This window comes from Propithecus coquereli, unplaced genomic scaffold, assembly GCF_000956105.1.
Source record: "Propithecus coquereli isolate 6110/MARCELLA unplaced genomic scaffold, Pcoq_1.0 Scaffold194, whole genome shotgun sequence".
Lineage (NCBI taxonomy): Eukaryota > Metazoa > Chordata > Mammalia > Primates > Indriidae > Propithecus > Propithecus coquereli.
In genome coordinates, this window is record NW_012144300.1 from 3,251,803 (window position 1) to 3,270,541 (window position 18,739).

General features: G+C 38.8%; 1 pseudogene; it reads right to left on the bottom strand.

Moving 5' to 3' along the window:
* Positions 1–16,057: 16,057 nt before the first annotated feature.
* LOC105809444 lies at positions 16,058–17,016 on the bottom strand (annotated as a pseudogene).
* Positions 17,017–18,739: the final 1,723 nt, after the last annotated feature.

Below are 18,739 nucleotides of genomic sequence, written 5' to 3' on the forward strand. Positions count from 1 at the left end.
CATTCTGATTTTGAATGAGATTGGACCAATGTTGGGGATGCAGTTGAGAGCTGTGGAAGAGAACAGACAACCAATCTGCCCGAGGCTCAAACTTACAAACCTATCCTAACTGGTAGGTGTTCTAACGAGCTGATCTGTAATGACACCTCTCCTGGCCCTTCATGCCTGAGCATGCCTTTCTGCAAAGGATAGAGGGACCAACCTGATGTTCTGTGTGAGAGGGTGGGGCACAGAACTTATGGGGGTGGTTGTTCCCAATATCAGTGGCACATTAGAAGTACCACCTTTCCAGAGAAAAAGCGACAATTGTTAGAAATGCTGTAGAAATACCCAAAGTACATGAAATCAGTCAGTTGTGTAAGTTGTGAAAATGACAAGCTTTTGAGCAAGAAGATAGAAAACAAGATAAAAACTATGAGCATTTTGGAATTAGGCAACTTCTCATTAAACGAGCATTTTGGAATTAGGCAACTTCTCACTAAACTTCAGTTACATCATCTCTCTCCAGCTTTTTTATTGCTGCTGACATTTGCATAGTTTATACCACTTGGTATGCAAACCTTACCTTCCTTCAGTTATTCAATATTGTGTCCTTGCTGTGTTCTCTGAAATTGTGATTATTTTTGAAAATGATTTGAAAACAAAGGTTTACTCTCTCCCTGGCAACTCTCATTGGCTATTCATGTGCAGCACCCTCTCTATCAACTGCTTTCCACTCTCTGCTCCCTTCCTCTCCTCTTACCTGGTTCAGAATTCCTGGGCAAGATTGGATGGGAAGCCGTCAGCACCCCAGGGTGAGGAGAGCAGCCCAGTTCCTGCCTACCTACAGTAATGGGTCTGAACCTCAGACCTGTTTCCCTCCAAAACAGACATTTCAGTTACCAGAGCCCAAGGAACACAGCAATAATTAGGTCAGGGCTGTGTGCATTTCCCAGATTAGCAAAAGCAGGTGAACCTTCTCTTCCTTGGGTATAGACTTCATGGACAACAGGAGTCCAAGCGTGTGCTCCTCAGTGGTTGGTGAGAGGCTGGTGCCCACCAAGAGTTAGGGCAGATGGGCACCTGGAAGCCCAAAGAGCAAACCAGACCTTGTGCTGACCTACCTAGTTTTGGAGTAGTTGCCCTTGCTTATCCCTTAGTCATTGTTCAGGTAAAAACTTGCCCAAACAGCCCAGCCTTGTCTTAGCTCTGGATAGGGTAAGGTGGGAATGGCCTCAGGACCTTACTTGGGTCTGAGTTTTAAAGCAAGTAGAAACCCCCTGAGATCAGTGTGCAGGCAATAAAAGTAATTCTAAGGAAGTAATTCTAGAGAAAGATAAGAAGTCCAGCTGCCCAAAGTACATGGAATAGTTACCTCTTATTTCCCACCTTAGAGAATCTGGTTTTTAATTTTTTTGATGGACACAGCAATTTTATATTACCCCCCCACCCCCTCCCTCATTTCACATCTTAATATGTTTTCTATGTGGTGAACAAGTTCAAATATATATCTATTAATGTTAACCTTGGAAAAGAACTACTATAACTCATCAATTGAGGTTCAGTTTACATTTTTACTGACCAACAATAATAACTTGTTAGCCAAAGTAAAGCTCTTTCTAGCATAAGCTTGAAGGGTATGCAAGTGTTGGCTGAGCTGCCTGATGTGGAATTCTCTATTGTGAAGTTTGAACATAGTCTTTTATTTGTCCACACTAAAAAAGTAAAGCTAAACAAACAACCCAGCAAACAAAATACTTATAACTGGTAGTTTGGGCAGTATACAGTTCATGAATTTGCTCACTGCTGTTATTATTGGTGTTTTGTTCTTTGCCATGAGCCTTCATTTAGTCTTTAGCAACTCTTTGATTAATTGGTTCATGCATTCATTCAGCAAATAAATGGTGTGCCAGGTACAGTGCTGGTGCTAGCCATAGAGCAGAGAACAAAACTGCTGTCATGAAACTTACATTCCAGTAAGGGAAACAGACAATGAACAAGAGAAGCAAGTACACTGTCAATGCTAAGCAGAAACAAGACAAAGCAGGGAAGGGGAGTGGGGTGTATAGGGAGGGAGGTGAGGCATGATTTGCAGCTTTGGATAAATTGTCCATGGAAGGCTTATGGAGGAAGTTACAGAAGCAAGACTCAAAGCAGGTGAGGGAGGGACAAACAGAATCCTGTGGAAGGATATCTGTGGGGAAAGCTTTCCAGGAAGAAGAAATCTCCAGCACAGTAGCCTTTAAAGGGCTCTGAGGTCAGCGTGTCTGGGGCATTGAGAAATGATCTTAGAGATAAGGGGAGTTGGTGGTGATAGGCAGAATGACAACTTCATCTGAATTATATCCACTGTCAAAAATTACTGAGTTTACTTTATATTTTGAAGATTCAGTCAAATAAAATTAAAGGTGCAAATAATTGGAAAATCGTCTCTGTTAGAAACCCTTACATTTGAATCTGCTTTCTCTTCAAAATAATGGAAGTTAAAAATTCATTGTTATTTTTCTCTTTTCCATTACCTTTTAAAATCTCTGTTCCTATTCTCAGAATCTGGCCACTGATGGTGGATGCAAGGAAGACAAACAACAAATCTCTTGATCTTGGGGTCTGATTTAGATGGAAAGACTTGCAATGCAAAGTTATAATTAGCTTTACCGTAATAGATTAGGACAAACACATACTCACAAAAACAAGATTTCACTTGGGTTGATATCACTGTTCTCATCATGACTAAAGTATATTTTGATTTATCATAAACAGATTGCTCAAGGCAGGTTGAAGATTCAGGATTGTGATAGATTAAAAGCAAGGAACACTAGGTCCTTGGAGAAAAATCAAATCCTCCTCTGCCTTTTTTTTAGCTCCACTTTAGTCAATAAGAGGTCTTTCTCAGATTGTAGTTGTTTTTAACCAGCTTCAAATATATATATATGTTTTAAAAATCTCATCTAGCTGTGAAAATGTTTACTTGAAAAACTGCAAGCCTAAAATGGTACATATATGCAAAGTATAAAAAGAGATAACAAGACAAAAATACTTAAGAAAGGGTGATATTTGAATGTACACTGGTAAAATGATATTATTTCTTTAAAGTGCCTGCTTATGTTCTGTGTCTTTTTCATTCATTTGATGCCCTGCTGTGTAAATCAGTTTTCTTAGGAGACAAGTCTTGCTGGCGGATATCTGATGGGATTTTCTGTCCCAGGTGGTATTCATGCTGTAAGATCAGTTAGATTGCTCCTTATTATAAACGTAAAATTGTATTTTGTCATTAGAATTTTATTGCATGTCATGAAAATGAAAACACATATTATCAAGTTAGAACTATCCTAAGTATTTACAGCAGTGCCTTGTATTAATAATATTTATGTAGTGTTAATAAAACCATCTTAAACATTTCTTTGAAGATTTAAAGGCTATTTTTTATTACTTTAAAACTTTTTATTCGATGTAATTTTAGACTTCAGAAAAAAATAGCACAAAGAATTTCCATATAGTTTCATCCTAGAGTCCTCAAATGTTAACATTTTATCACATTACAGTACTATTATCTAATATCCAGACCTTATTCACATTTCACCAGTTGTTCCATTAATGTCTTTTACAGCAGAAGAAAACCACCTGGATTATGTGACACATTCAGTTGCCAGGTCTCTTTATCCTTCCTTAATCTGGAACAGTGTGTCAGTTTTTTCTTTGTTTTTTGTGACATTGGCATTTTGAAGACTACAGAACCTGTACAAGGTCCCTCAATTTGAGAATAATCATTTTTAAGGTAAAAGCAAAGATAGCAGTATGTAACACATACATTCAGAAGAAGAGTAGGAGGGTTATTAACAGCCAGACTTCCTCTTTGATGGCCCTCACACACTTCTGCTGTTTTCCTGGCAAGATTTAAATCAATGGTCGTATAAGAGGCTATGAGATCTTTGGAGGTCGCAAGGAGAAGAGGCTGGAGATATGTGCCTTTAATTGCTGTGACACCGTTTTCCCTCATCAAATTCCAATTAGATGAGTTGAAGTCAACTTTGTTAAGGGTTGGCCTTTTTCTCCCTGGCCTGGCCTTCACACCTGTTGCAGTTTTTCCAGGCTACACAAGGCCTCAGTGGATGCTGTCCCCAGAAGAAATCAGACTACAGAAGGAGGTCACTGTTCACCATTCCCTAGCCCATTCACTGGGACTGTTCAATTCCTCTGGCCTGCTTACTAGTTTAAATAACCTTTCTACCGTCTCTAACAATGAGACCCTGGTCAGTTGAGGACATTGCCTCACTCCCTCTGTTTGTGCTCCTGTTTTCAGCTCTCCTTTCCCTTTTGCGGCCATGGAAAATTAAGTGTCACGTGGAACTCAGTGGCAGGAAAAATACGCAGTAAGCATCATGTAGTCAAGGCCTGTGTAAATGTTTTCAAATACTCCAGCCCGGTCTAGCCCTTAGGCACTTACTTCAAAGTACTCTCATCCTTTGTCCCCGTATTTCACCCAAGAGCAAGATTCTCTTGCAGGCCTCTGAGGGAACAGCAGCTGAGGGCTCAGCATCCCCCACACTCACCGGAAAACTGCCTAAGAAGAGAACAGAGAGCAGACAGGACCTGCCCCAGGTGCGGATGGAGCTGGCAGAGCCTTTAAGATCACACCGCATCTCCTCCTCTCCTGAGTTACTGCGCTGCTGGTTGAAGTTCTAACACCAGCGGAGTATTATTACAAGAATGTAAAATACACACCAGATCTATACATAAAAATACCCTAGAAGGAAATACACCAAGACGTTGGCTGTGATTGTTTTGATTGGTAGGCATTTATAAAAAGAAATGTTAATAAAAAGAACCACTCGACTTTATTTATTTTAGAGCTTTATTTTAACGAGTGGCCATTGCTTTCGTTATCTAAAAATTATACTTAAAAATATTCAAGTTCCTTAGAATTACTTAAAATATTAATGCAATATTTGAAACTAACCAAGGAAATTAAACCTTGATATGGACCTCCAGTATGAATAGACCGAAACTCCATTGGTTGCACTTAAAAGGACAAATATTAATATTATTCTACCCACTCTGTCAATTCGAGGTACTGATAACTATTCAGGTTACGTCCCCCAATGATATTTAGCAGGTATTTTTATTTGGACAAGTAGGTTACTGGAAAAGTATTAGAAAATTCTGCCTCTCTTTACATTCTACTAAGTCCATGTTTATTATTTTAAAAAATACTATATGCTCTAATTTCCTGAAAATCCTTTGAACCCTGCTAATTACAATAATACCATCTTAGTGCCCCGGGACAACTATTAAGGCAGAAGCTCCTTCAAGGTTCTTCTTGTAAACCAACACGTAGTTTCAGATACTAAGGAAGGAGCAAATTTAAACTGATGAGCAAGTTGTATCATGCCAAAGAGATTTTCATGCAGGAGGAGTGTCTTTATACATACAAGAAACAGTATATATTTTAATACGACAATATTTGAGATATTTCAAGAGAGAAATAAAACGATGCTGTCTCTAAAAGTTTACAAACCAAAGTAATCATCAGGTCATTCGTTTTCAGCCTCCAAGATTTTCATTCCACTACCGTAAGATCATTCTATGATGAGTTCTCACTGAGAGATCTTTATGCAACATCCACACAGGCGAAATGGAAACTTGTTCAGGGCATGTTGCCAACCTTCAGCTTCACAGGCTACCAACGTGCACTCATGTGGACTTTAATGCTGACCTTGCAAGTGCTAGCAGGGCCACGTCACAACCCAAGACTCAATTTTCTCAGCTCTAAAACGGAGTAATACCTATTCTCTCTCTTGGTTTATATAAGATTTAAATGAGATGAGTTACATGGAAGCATCAGCAAAATATGATGCATATATATTTCCTTTAACATACAAAGGAAAAAATGCTTAAATTTCTGTTTCTTAAAGTTTAGCGGAGTAATGTACATAACATAATGGAAGTAAAATAATGTAAAATTGTAAAAATAGTGTGCTATGCAATGATCACGATCCATGTGTGTTTTAAGAGTCATATAAAAAATGGAGTCCTTTCTGCCAGCTCTCTCTGTGACTGCCATGGAAGCATCAGTAGCCATAAAAGGAAGCTCCGCCATTTCCTGTGCTGGCCTGCACAAAGGAAAAGAATTACACACATTGAACAAGATGTAAATAAGGTTTATTTTGTTACTTAAAATTAATTACCAAAGAAATCATTAAAAGAAAACTTAAAGCAAATACAAACAGACTTAATTTCCTTTCTGGTGTTGTTAGATTTGGTTTTCTAACATTATATAAAATACTTTTGCATCTATGTTCGTGAATGATACTAATTTACAGCTCTTTTCTGGTAATGTCTTTGGTTTTGGTACTGGGGTAATCATGATGGCCTCATTGAATGAGCAGGGAGGTTTTTTCCTCTCTTGCGTTTTCTGGAAGAGTTTGTGTAGCATTGGTGTTAGTTCTTCCCTAAATGTTTGGTAGATTTTTGCCAGTGAAGCTCTAATTTCTTTCCTAACCAAGTCCAAATTCCCAAATCTTCCCCTTTCATCCCAGCCAACCTCCTGCCTGCTCAGAGGGGTGAGCAGCACTGACTGCTGTTCCAGAATGACGCTACTCCAGAGCAGGGCCAATCTAGATGCTTCTCCTCTTCCTAATGGCCAGCAGTTAAACTGCAATTTTTCTATCTCATTCCCCACTTCCCTCCCTTGCACTCTAAATTGGAGTTTGGAGAAAATTAAATTTTGAATTAATAGGATTTTAGATTATTAAAATGATTCCAGTTAAATTGAAGAAAACTTAAGACTTTTAAATAAAGTTGTTATGTACAATTTTCCAGAAAATTAACCATGCTCCTTGTTCCTGTAGTTAAAGGACCCAAGTCCTGGCTCTGCCACTTATGGTGTGATTGTGCATAAATTATTTCCCTGACTTAGCCTTGGCTTCCTAATCTTTGAGGAGTTTGCTTGTTTGCTTGATTTTGGTGAGGATTAAATGAAATTATGCAAAGTCCTTGGCACCCAGAAAGCCTACAGTAAATAGTGGTTATTATTACAACTCTTCAACTTCAGTTTCCTCAATTAGCAAAAGGAGACAGATTAGATTACCTACAAAATTATTTTCAGAATTTTCCCCTGCTGCCTAAGAAAGAATCTGGCCCTAATATGTTCATCTTTAGTGAAGCATACTTGACAAATGATTAAAATCATTTTTGGCAAGTATATGTATTCTGAAACTTCATTATCAACACTATAATTATTAATTATATTTCATTTTGAGTTCAATTCTATTGATTTCAAATTTACATTTTTTCGTTTCATTTTTTTATTGAATATGTAAGTAAATATTTAACCTGGGCCACGTCGTTTTTTTGTTTCTGAAGTTGATTTATTTTTGTATTGAACTGGGTGCCTCTGTCCTAAATAAGCCTTCTGCCTTGGGCCCTTGGCAGGTGAGCCTGTCAGCACTGTGCACAATGGTGACCACATGTTCGGCAGAGTCACGTCTACTGATATAATCCAAATAGATGGCATTGTGGCTGAACAGCAAAAGAGCCCTTCTAGATCATGAATAGAGGATGAAACTCAATTTAAATACTTGTAGGTGATCAAATGTAGACTACAGTTCTAAATTAGGGTTATTTTTACATGACATTTTGTTTTACTGTATAACTACTAAAAAGTCACTACCTGTTATTTTTCCAGTTTCATTATTGATTGGTTTAGTTAGACTTTTGTCTATTAAAAAAAAAGGACCCTCGGCCGGGCGCGGTGGCTCATGCCTGTAATCCTAGCTCCTCTGGGAGGCCGAGGCGGGCGGATTGTTTGAGCTCAGGAGTTCGAAACCAGCCTGAGCAAGAGCAAGACCCCGTCTCTACTAAAATTAGAAAGAAATTAATTGGCCAACTAAAAATATATAGAAAAAATTAGCTGGGTATGGTGGCGCATGCCTGTAGTCCCAGCTACCGGGAGGCTGAGGCAGGAGGATCGCTTGAGCCAGGAGTTTGAGGTTGCTGTGAGCTAGGCTGACGCCACGGCACTCACTCTAGCCCGGGCAAAAGAGTGAGACTCTGTCTCAAAAAAAAAAAAAAAAAAAAGAACCCTCAAGTATTAGCAAAACTGGTTTATGCCAAATTATTTCTTTGAACTAGCAATACTGATGTTAAGATCAAATATAGAATTTTAAAATTATATACTTCTTCAAAGTTGTGCCAATCCTGGAATTTCTTTCCCCTATTTTATCCTTTTATTTCAGTAAAAGGATGTCATTCCTTTTTTTAGTCTTCACCTTCCCGATTGTGACTTAAACTGTACGTTATACAGCTTTTCTAAAGGGTGAACTGACATATAATCTAAAGTTATACAGGCAGGAGGAAGCGAAGCATTTTATCTTTATGATTGTGATATGTGGTTAAAAAAAAACCCAAAAAAACCCTGCTTTCTTCTATCCGAATGAAAAGGAATCTAAGAGCATGGCCTTTTTTCCTTAATCGGAGGTTATTTTCCAGGTCATCAGTCCAACTTCTTAATAATTAATATTCTTCAAAACTCCATGTTTGAATGGAATCATCACCGATTGTTACTTTAGGTCTGTAGTTTCATTATCTGGTTTCCTTCATTTCTGACAAAAGCTTTCAAAATTTTTTCTCCTCTGTTCTTGAAAGTAGAAAATGGGATGTCATTGGGGCTAATAATAAGCCAAGTTCTTATTGTTTAATAATGTATGCAGCAGGCTAACTTAGTCCTTTCTGAACTATCTGACATGTAGTAGGGGCACATTAAATACTTTTTGAGTGAATAAGTTTTCAATTTTCAAACAAGTTATATTTTAGCAACCTATGAATAGATTTATATTAATGGAATCATTATTACAAAATAAACTTTTTTATTTTAGAATAATTGGCAAATTTCATACAGCATAGTTTCTGTAGACTCCACTCAGTTTCCTTTAATGTTAACACCCCACAACCACCGTACATTTGTCAAAACTAAGAAAATGACACTGGCGACATTTTTCAGATTTCACCAATTTTCCCACTAAATGTTCTTTTTCTCTTCCAGGATGCCCTCCAGATGTCACATTAGTTGGCATGTGTCTTTGGTCTCCCCAGATCTGTGACAGTTTCTCAGACTTTCCTCATTTTTCATGACCTTGACAGTTTCAAAGAGTACTGGTCAGGTATTTTGTAGAATGTCCCTCAGTTTGAGTTCGTGTGATGTTGTCTCATGAAACATCTGACAGTACGTTTAGGGGAAGAGCCCCAGAGGCGACGTGCCATTCTCATGGCATCACATCAGTGGACACAAGATATAAACGTGACATTACTAACCTTGACCCCTTGGTGCAAGTGGTGTCTCTCAAGTTAATGTGATCATCTCTAACTTAAAAAATAAAACTATTAGTGCAGCCTCCAGATGCGCCAAAGTTAGATATTTACAAACATGAAGTTGACACACAGATAGTGTTGAGTTTTAATGACAGCGATTGCATAAAACTTATTCAGATAATGATGGTACATTTATCCCAGTGATATTTCTTTCTCTCCTTTATATGAATTATTAAATGTATTACTTATCTTCAAATATCTATGCAGTGATTGGGAATGTATATCAAAAATTATTTCTGCATTTTCTTCGCCATGTTAAAGTAAAAAATGTTCCAAAAATAAGGTACATAAAATGTTAAATTATCTTTACAATAATTTTGAAGAAATACGTCAACAATTCCAAACTATAGCAAGTCACCTTCAGTTGTAATCTTTTGGTATATATAATTATCTTCTCCATTTCCAATTACAATATTTAAAAATATATTTGATATTGCATCTGAGCTTATAAAGCATACGATCTGAAATGGCATCTATGTATAGCAGTGGAATATTGAAAATTTGGTCTAGCATACTAATTGAATTTCCTGATTCAGCTTGTTTAAATTTGTCATCTTAGTGAATATATATTCCCAAACTTTTAAACATTTCTTCTCATGCACTTTATTTTTCCCCAATAGTGAATATCTTTAATTTTGAAGGCAATCAAATAGGATATTCAAAAATTGCCTGTGGTGGACACAACCCAGATGTCCATCTACAGATGAGCAGATAAAGAAATATGGCCTATACATACAATGGAATATTATTCAGCCTTACAAAAGAAGGAAATTCTGTCACACACTACAACATGGATGAATCTTGAGGACTTGCATTAAGTGAAACAAGCTAGTCACAAAAAGAAAGATATTGTGTGATTCCACTTGCGTGAAATATCTAACGTCATCAAACTTATAGAAACAGAAAGTAGAATGTTGGTTTCCAGGGACTGTGAAGGGGGAAATGGGGCGTCATAGTTTCATGGGTACCAAACTTCAGGTTTGCAAGATGAAAAAGTTCTGGAGACCTGTTTCACAGAAATGTGAATATACCTAACACTACCGAACTGTGTCCTAAAAAAATGGTAAGATGGTAACTTTTATGTGTTTCTATCACAATTTTTAAAAAGTTGCCAATGTAGGTTTAAAACATTTATTTATTTTGAAATAATTCCGACATGTAGAAAGTTGCAAAAATAGTACGAAGATTTCCTTACACAGCAGTTGTTCTGTCTGCCCTTCATCCAGATTCCCCAGTGGTTAACATTTCACCACAGTTGCTTTATTCTTCTGTGTGTGTGTGTGTGTGTGTGTGATATTTTTATACACCATTTGAGAGTAGATTGCAGACTTGATTGCCCCTTATTCCTAAATAAATGTGTATTTTCTAAGAACAAGGGCATAATCCTTTTTTTTTTTGAAAAAGAGTCTCGCTGTGTCACCCTAGCTAGAGTATAGTGGTGTCATCTTAGCTCACTGCAACCTCAAACTCCTGGGCTCAAGCGAGCCTCCAGCCTGAGCCTCCCGAGTAGCTGGGACTATAGTCGTGTGACCACCACAATGCCTGGAAAATTTTTCTATTTTTAGTAGAGACGGGGGTCTCGTTATTGCTCAGGCTGGTCTTGAACTCCTGACCTCAAGTGATCCTCCCCACCTCAGCCTCCCAAAGTGCTAGGATCGCAGGCATGAGCTACTGCACCAGGCCACAGTCTCTTAAAATAACCACAGTATGATTTATTAAAACAGAAAATGAATACTGATAAAACACTATTACTTAATCCACAGATTTTATTCAAACTTTGTCAACTATCCCAATAATGTCCTGTATAGCAAAAATAAGATAAAATAGAGAAAGAAAAAATCTGGTCCAGGATCCACTCCGGGATCGCACATTGTCAAGTCTCTTTAACATGAAATACTTCCTCAGTCTGTCTTTTACAACCTTGATATTTTTGACAAGTACAGGCCAGTTATTTTGTGTAGTGTCTCTCAATCAATTGTGTCTAATGTTTTGACAGGAAACATTTTCGGCAGAAATACCACAAAAACGTCATATCCTCAGTGCCTTCTATCAGTAGGCAGAATGTGAGTTTGTTCTATTACAGATGGTCATAACTTTGATCACTTAGGGCGATGTCTACCCGGGTTGCCTACTGTGAAGCTACTATTTTCCTTTTTGTAAATAATAAATATTCTGTGGAAAGTTATTTTGAGATTATGTAGATATTCTATTCCTCACCAAAGTCTCTCCCAAGAGTTTTTAGCATCCACTGATGATTCTTGCCCAAGTCAATCATTACTATGAAGTTTGTCAAATGGTGATTTTATCACTTCATCTTTCCTTTTACATTTATTTGCTGTTGCTCTGTTATAGTAAAGAGCTTTTAACCCCTCATTCATTCACTCATTCATTCATTTGTGTGTTCATTTATTTAGTTTTAACTGTGTAGACTCATGGATTCCTATTTTGTTCAATGAGCTATAATTTGTTATTATCATTATTTATTCTGATGTTCAAATTGTGCCAGATTTGGCCAGTGGGAACTCTTCAAGCTATTTCCCATGTCCTTTTTTACTTTCTGGTACAAGATGTCTCAGGATCATCTTTTATTTTCTCTTTTCCAACCCTGGAGTCAGCCATTTCTTCAAGCAGCCCTGTTCCTTTTAGTAGAGGATAATGTTTAGAAATCAATATTTGGGCACTAAGAGTGTTCATTGCCTACCAGTGTCATCGCTAGTAGGCCCTTCCAGCAGGCAGAGCTAGGATGTGCGTGTCTGTGTGTGTGTTTGCAAGTACGTTTTGTAGACAGGGTTCCCTGAGGATCAAACTCTGAGACAAACGTTAATGAGCAGAAAGTTTATTAGGGAGTGGTTTAGAGACAAACTCCTGTGGAATGCAAGGGAAGGAAACAGGATTGGGCAAAAGGAGAAGATGAGCTCATTTGACCCCATGGGAGTTCTGATGCTGGATGGTCCTTTAGAATTATTCTGAGTTGGCATGAGGAGTTCAGACCTTTATACCTCTGCATCAATCAGTCATTGGATGTGGGCTGCCCTGAGAAGGGTTCATGAAGTCAGGCAAGGAGGCTTTCGAAAGGGCTAAGAACTATTAGTCAACAGTGTTCCTAGAATTTTTGGTAATAAATTCTTCAGTCTTGAAAGAAGTCTGGCAGCACAGAGTGTGTGTGACACATCAATGCAGATGTTTATTTTTATCTATCATTGTCTGTCATCTATCCATCCATCCACCCTTCCATGAACCTACCCATCCCTCCATCTATCCACCCATCTATCCATCCACCCATCCATGAACCCATCCATGCATGCATCCACTCACGCACTAACCCACCCACCATCCATCCACCTACCCATCTATCCATCCGTGTATCTATCTACCTATGCTGAAGACCAGGAGTTTATAGTGATACTTCCAATTCCAATCCAGCACCATAAGGTTCATTCCGTAATTTTCCCTTTCCATATTTGTAACTCCCATTTCTGATAGTAAGAAACCTGGCACCCATTGTCAATCTAGGCTAAATCCTAGAACTTCCTGAAAATAGTTGCAGAATTTTTCAGCCATTCCACTGCAAAAACCAACTCATTAACTAGAGTTTAATATTTGTTTAAAGTTCTTTTTGTCTTTAGTCTGAGAGTATACAACTGAAATACTGTGTTCAAAAGTCATTTGGGTTGGCTCCCTTTCCTCTTCTCCCCTAGTGTGGTTTGTTACTCATTTAAAATGCAACTGGGTTTATTTGTTTCTGGGTGCTTTCCATTTTAGGGATTTATCCCAGTTGATTTTATTTTTGTTATTATTTTGAAGGTATATAAAACACATGGATCAAATATCAAAACTATATAAGAAGATGTGCAGAAAAATGATGCTACCCCCTATCCCTTTCATCCTGTTCTAGTAGGTAGCCAATATCTTTCATTCCTGGCATATCTTTCCTGTATTTCTCTTTGCAAAAACAAGCATATTCACATATAAATTATTTTCCTTCTTTCTTACACAAAAGTATCATACTATAGATCATTGTTTTGTACTTTGTTTTTAAACAATATGTGCTGGAAATTACTATCAGTTTACAGAGATCTGCTTCATTCTCTTTTTCATAGCTGCATAATTCTCCATTGTGTGGACATAACATAGTTTATTTAATCACTCTCTTGTTCAGGCATGTAGGATGTTTCCCATATTTGTAATCATAGAAAACAAGGCAATGATTAAACTTATGCGTATGTATTATCATAGTGTGGGAGCCTTTGTAGGTTTTTAAACAATACCTTTTCTTTTTTTCTTTCTTCTGTTCTTTTATGGTGTTGTTAGGTTATCATTCATGAATCATAGGCTGGACAATGGTGTCAACTGGCAATGCATGGTCCTGAGACCTCTGTTCCCAATAGACAATTTACTGGGGAAAATTGGGTTTTATAGTAAGATTACTTAGTAGCCAACCATATGCTGATAAACTGCAACATGTTAATGACAACAATAAATAAAATTCTTTATTTATCCATTAGCTATATATTATATTAATATTATGTGAACAATGTTTACATATTTCTTCTTAAACTGTATTTATTGCACCATAGGAAGTCATTTTAGCTTCAAGGATTACAAATCCAGCGTAGTGGCAGAGGTAAGAGAGTGCATGCTAGAACCAAATAGTGGATATAAAACCTGCTCAGATTGTGGCCCTGAGCAGATCATTTAACCTCTCTGTGCCTCCGTTTCCTTATCTACAAAATGAAAATATCAATCGTATGTTTTTAGTAGACCATTAGGCATTTCTAACTTACATCCAAAACCCAAATTCCTGATTCCTTTCCTTCCCTTCCCTACCAAGCCTGCTCCCTCCTTGGATTCCTCATAATAAATGGCAACTTCATCAATTGCTCAGGGTAAAAGCCCTGGAATCATTATGGATTCTCTTTTCCCTGAACTCCATGTCTAATTCCTCCATAAGTCCCAGGTTATTGCAATCGTTTCCTGACCATCCTTTCTACTATCTTTGCTGCTCTACAGTGTATTCTCCATCCATAGCTACAGTGATACTTTTAAAAACAAATCTTTTAATGTCACTCCTCTGCTCACACCCCTCTAATGACTTCCAGACTCATTCAGAATAGAAGCCAGAAAGCTGGCAATGGCCCACCTGATCTGGACCTCCACATCCCTGGGCCTCTTCTCCTACCCCTCTTGCCTGCCGCTCCCTGCCCTGAGCCACACACTGGCATCCCAGCTGCTCCTGAACTGAACATGCTTGTGCCTCAGGGCCTTTGCACCAGCTGTTCCCTCTGCTTACAAAGCCCTGTCCCAAGATGTTCCCATGATTCACTTCCCCATCTCTCCAGATCTTAACTCAAAGCCTTCCACGACTCTGTATTTAAAATGGCAAACCCCAAACCCAACATTCCATACCCATTTCCTGCTTTATTCTTCCCCATAACATTTCTCATCATGAGGCACGTTACACAATTTACTTGTTGTTTATTTTGTATTGCCCATCTCCTTCCTCTCCTCCTCCCTCCCAAGGAATGCAAGATCCAAAACTTCTGTTTTGCTCACTGCTATCTCCTTAGCTGCTAGAAAAGTGCTTGGCGTATAGGAGATACTTAGTAATTATGTGTCCAGGGCTCCCAAGATCACCCCCCAGGTTTGATAACTCACTAGGGGGACTCACAGGACTCAACATATAGTCACACCCACAGCTAAGCTTTATTACAGCAAAAGGATACTAAGCGCAATCAGCAAAGGGAAAAGATGCATTGGGCGAAGTCCAGGGAAAGCAGGCATGAGCTTCCAAGGATCCTTTCCCGTTGGAATCACACAGGATACACTTCATTCCTCCAGCAGTAAGTTGTGACCCAGCAAGAGGGCTTCTCTCCAGGGAAGAGGCTCATCAGAGACTTAGGACCCATGGTTTTTACTGGGAGCTGGTCACTAGGTACGTCTGCCTGGTGCATACCAAAATTCCAGACCTCCAGAAGGAAAGGAGGTGTTCAGCAGAAACTGTATTGTTTGCACAAACAGTTTAGGCACAGTGAGTCCTTCTTATCAGCTCTGGGCATGGTGGGAACCCTCCCCAAATCCAAACTCCCAGGCACCAGCCCAGAGCCAACCTTGCAAGCAGGCCTCTCTAAAGATAGTAGTCACAGGCCTGCCATGTTAACTCTGCACAGTGTGTTAAAAGAATTTGTTACTTTTCAGTTGACAAAAATGAAGACTTTTAGAGAACAAGAGCAAGATAAGATCAATTAAAGAAAATAAGTTTCCTTTTTTGTACATTGGAATCATGGCGTATAAATTTTGATCTTAGCTACTCACATGAACGCAGTTTGCATATTTTTAAAGTAGCCTGGCCTAGAAAGAAGACATCGGTAGAACCTCACACATGGCTTGGATTCTGTACATTTAAGGATCTGTTTCTGAAGGCAATGGCAAGAAACGAAATCTAGCTGGAGTGAGTGTCTACCGGAGAGAATGGATCTTGTGACAGCCTTCACATTTTTTTAATCTGAATATATACTTTTATTTAGAATGCAGTGCTTAAAAGCAAGATAATAAACTGTCACTCACCAATCTGCACTGAGAAGCACATAATCTTTAAAATGTGTTGTTTTGCACAACTAATTTAAGCGCAGCATTATTATTATTTAGTACTAGCATCAAAGATGACGTTTAGAGTCTTCAGCTTTGGGGCATTTAGTAACATCAAAATGATTGTCTAGTCAGGAAAGGGAAGCAATTCAAAAGCAATTTCTTTTTCTTCTGCCAGTTCCTTTGCAGGAAGATTCATCATTTCACCTGAGACATCATTACTAGGAGACTTGCAACAAACTTCCAGGTGTTATTCTCGATTACCAGAGGGAATGAGTGGAGCAGATCATCGGGAACACCATAGGAGTTGCCACCAGAGATAATGCTCGTGGACACAGACTCTCCCTCTGGGGCTCCCAACCAGATGACAGATGGGGTCAGAGATGGCTTTCGCAGCAGACAGTGCCCCGGATAGTTTTCGGGCTGCTGCACAGTCGTGATGGATTCTCCCAGGAGCCAGCTGTCGTCTTTCAGAGCTCCATAAACTCCAACTCCCTTTCCTTGCAATTCTACCTTGGCATGGCTGACATCTGGGTACCGAGTCGAGGAATGGTTTCCCCACATAATGACATTCTTTACATCCTCAGCAGTGACACCCAGGTTAAGAGCAATTTGAGCTTTAGCTTGGTCATGATCCAAACAAGTCATGCACATCTGAAGTTCTCCTTGGGGATGGATGGAGCCAACTTGGAGGCAGCCAGGCAGTTGGTATTGGCTGGGTTTCCCATAACAATAACCTTAACTCATTTGTTGGCATATTTCTCTAAGGCTGCACCCTGGCCTTTGAAGATTTTCACATTTGCTTTCAGGAAATCCTTCTTCCCTTCTTGGCATGGAGCCCAAGAGAATGGCCACATCCAGGTCTTTGAAGGCAGCCTCTTCTTTATCTGTTGGGATGACATCTTTCACGAGAGGAAGGGCACAGTCTTGCAGTTCCATTAGGACACCATCCAGGACACTCATCATAGGGGTGATATTCAACATCACAGGAATTATAGGCTGGTCTTTACCAAAGACAGATCCATTTCCAACACATTATGGCAGTGAATGTGCTCTAGTCACAAAGAGTCTGATTGGTTCAGACATGATCGGAAACTGCGCAGACGATTCCAGCAACTGTAAAATGAACCTGAGAGAGTGGGGTCACTTCTATCACGGAACAAACTCCTGTGACAGCCTTTGGCACAGTGTTTGTGTTTCTTTTTGTTTTTGCTTTTTGAGTACACAGTGCTCAGCAAAGTACCTGGCACATACAAGGAGCTATAAAAATATTTGTACAGTGGATAAATAATTACTAATATAAATGTTAAAAGCTGTTTTATGGCATAGGCATGTAAATTCAACTTATATCAAAAACAAATGTGACTTGTGGCAGATGCTGAATACAACTCGAAGACTGATATTACAGCTACCGTGCTAAAACAGCTTAAAATGTTTCTATTGTACCATATTTTGGTATGTTGGAATTATAAATAAATAGTTGGCATTGCTGCTTTTGTTTCCTTAAACTGAAATGGGAGGGAGAACACACACACACACACACGCACACACGTACACCCCCACCCCCACCCCCAGCCCCCAAAAGCCGTCTCGAGTTGTGTGGTGTTGGGGGAGGAGGATCCCTAGTTCTCTAAATCTAGACTTGCTTAGAGCAGTCTTCTTCAGTATGAGACTGTCAAAATAATATGGAGGCTGTAGGGAAACTTCTCAGGACAGAAACTCCTAGGAAACTTAAGCCAAAAGCATTATTCAAGTTATAAGACCAGTAAAAGTAAGGCTGGTTTACGGGACTCTGAAATGAGACAGGTAGGAGAGATTTAATAAAAGTGTTTACAGTCTTGATTTGAATATCATACTTGTGGTTTTAGAACTTGTTCCTAGTAAAGCTTCTTTCTTGTAAATGTCATATGTTTTGCCTGATAGGTATTTTTAGAGCATTATTCAAGTGGAGGATGGTACTTTGCTTTAATTTCTGATGAAAATAAGCATGGCTTTTATATATACATATTTGCATATGTGTATACATACATATATATGTATATATGTTTTAACTTTCCATTACTGTTTAAAAATGTTTACTTACTACTACCTTGTGTAAAGTCCAAAATTTATGACAGGAGAGAGTAAAACAAGCCACTCTAGAGGCTGACATTCATCCTCTATCATGCAGGCAAACTCAGCCCTGGTTCACACTTGTGGCCTCCTGGCTGACCTAAGCACTAACAACATTTTAATGTTTAAGAGTCAAAGAAAGAAGAAACAGTCTTGTGAAAAATACCAGGAATGTGAATACTGCATTTCTGAGTAAGTGACTATCCCTCTAAAATATTATCGTGGAAGTTCTTCCATGCAAATATTGACCCCACACAGAAAGGGACCTTGGAAAGTATGTTTCTAGATAGAGGATTTGAAAACGAAATGCTAAACAATTTTTCTAGGCTATAGTACAATTAGACATTCCTAGAGTTTTAGAGCTGAATCAGGTCTTAAGAGACCCTCATGTAATTATTCCTTGTACAGACTGGGAAAGTAGGCCTTGAGATTTCAAAGCACTTGGCTAAGATCATACAACAAGCTTTGAGCCGCAGAAGAACTGCCACACCTAGAATTCCCTCCAGAGTATCCTATTGCTTCCTTCCATATCCGCGAGAAGGAGTTGTCAGGCATTAGCACCCACTATGTACACAGTAGTATAGGAGGCTCTAAATTAATACAGGTTTAATCAGGAAGTGATTTTATGCCTCTCAGACTGAAGTGGGTCAGGCTTGCCCACAGGATGCCATTTTTAGGTTGTACTCAAGAATGAACG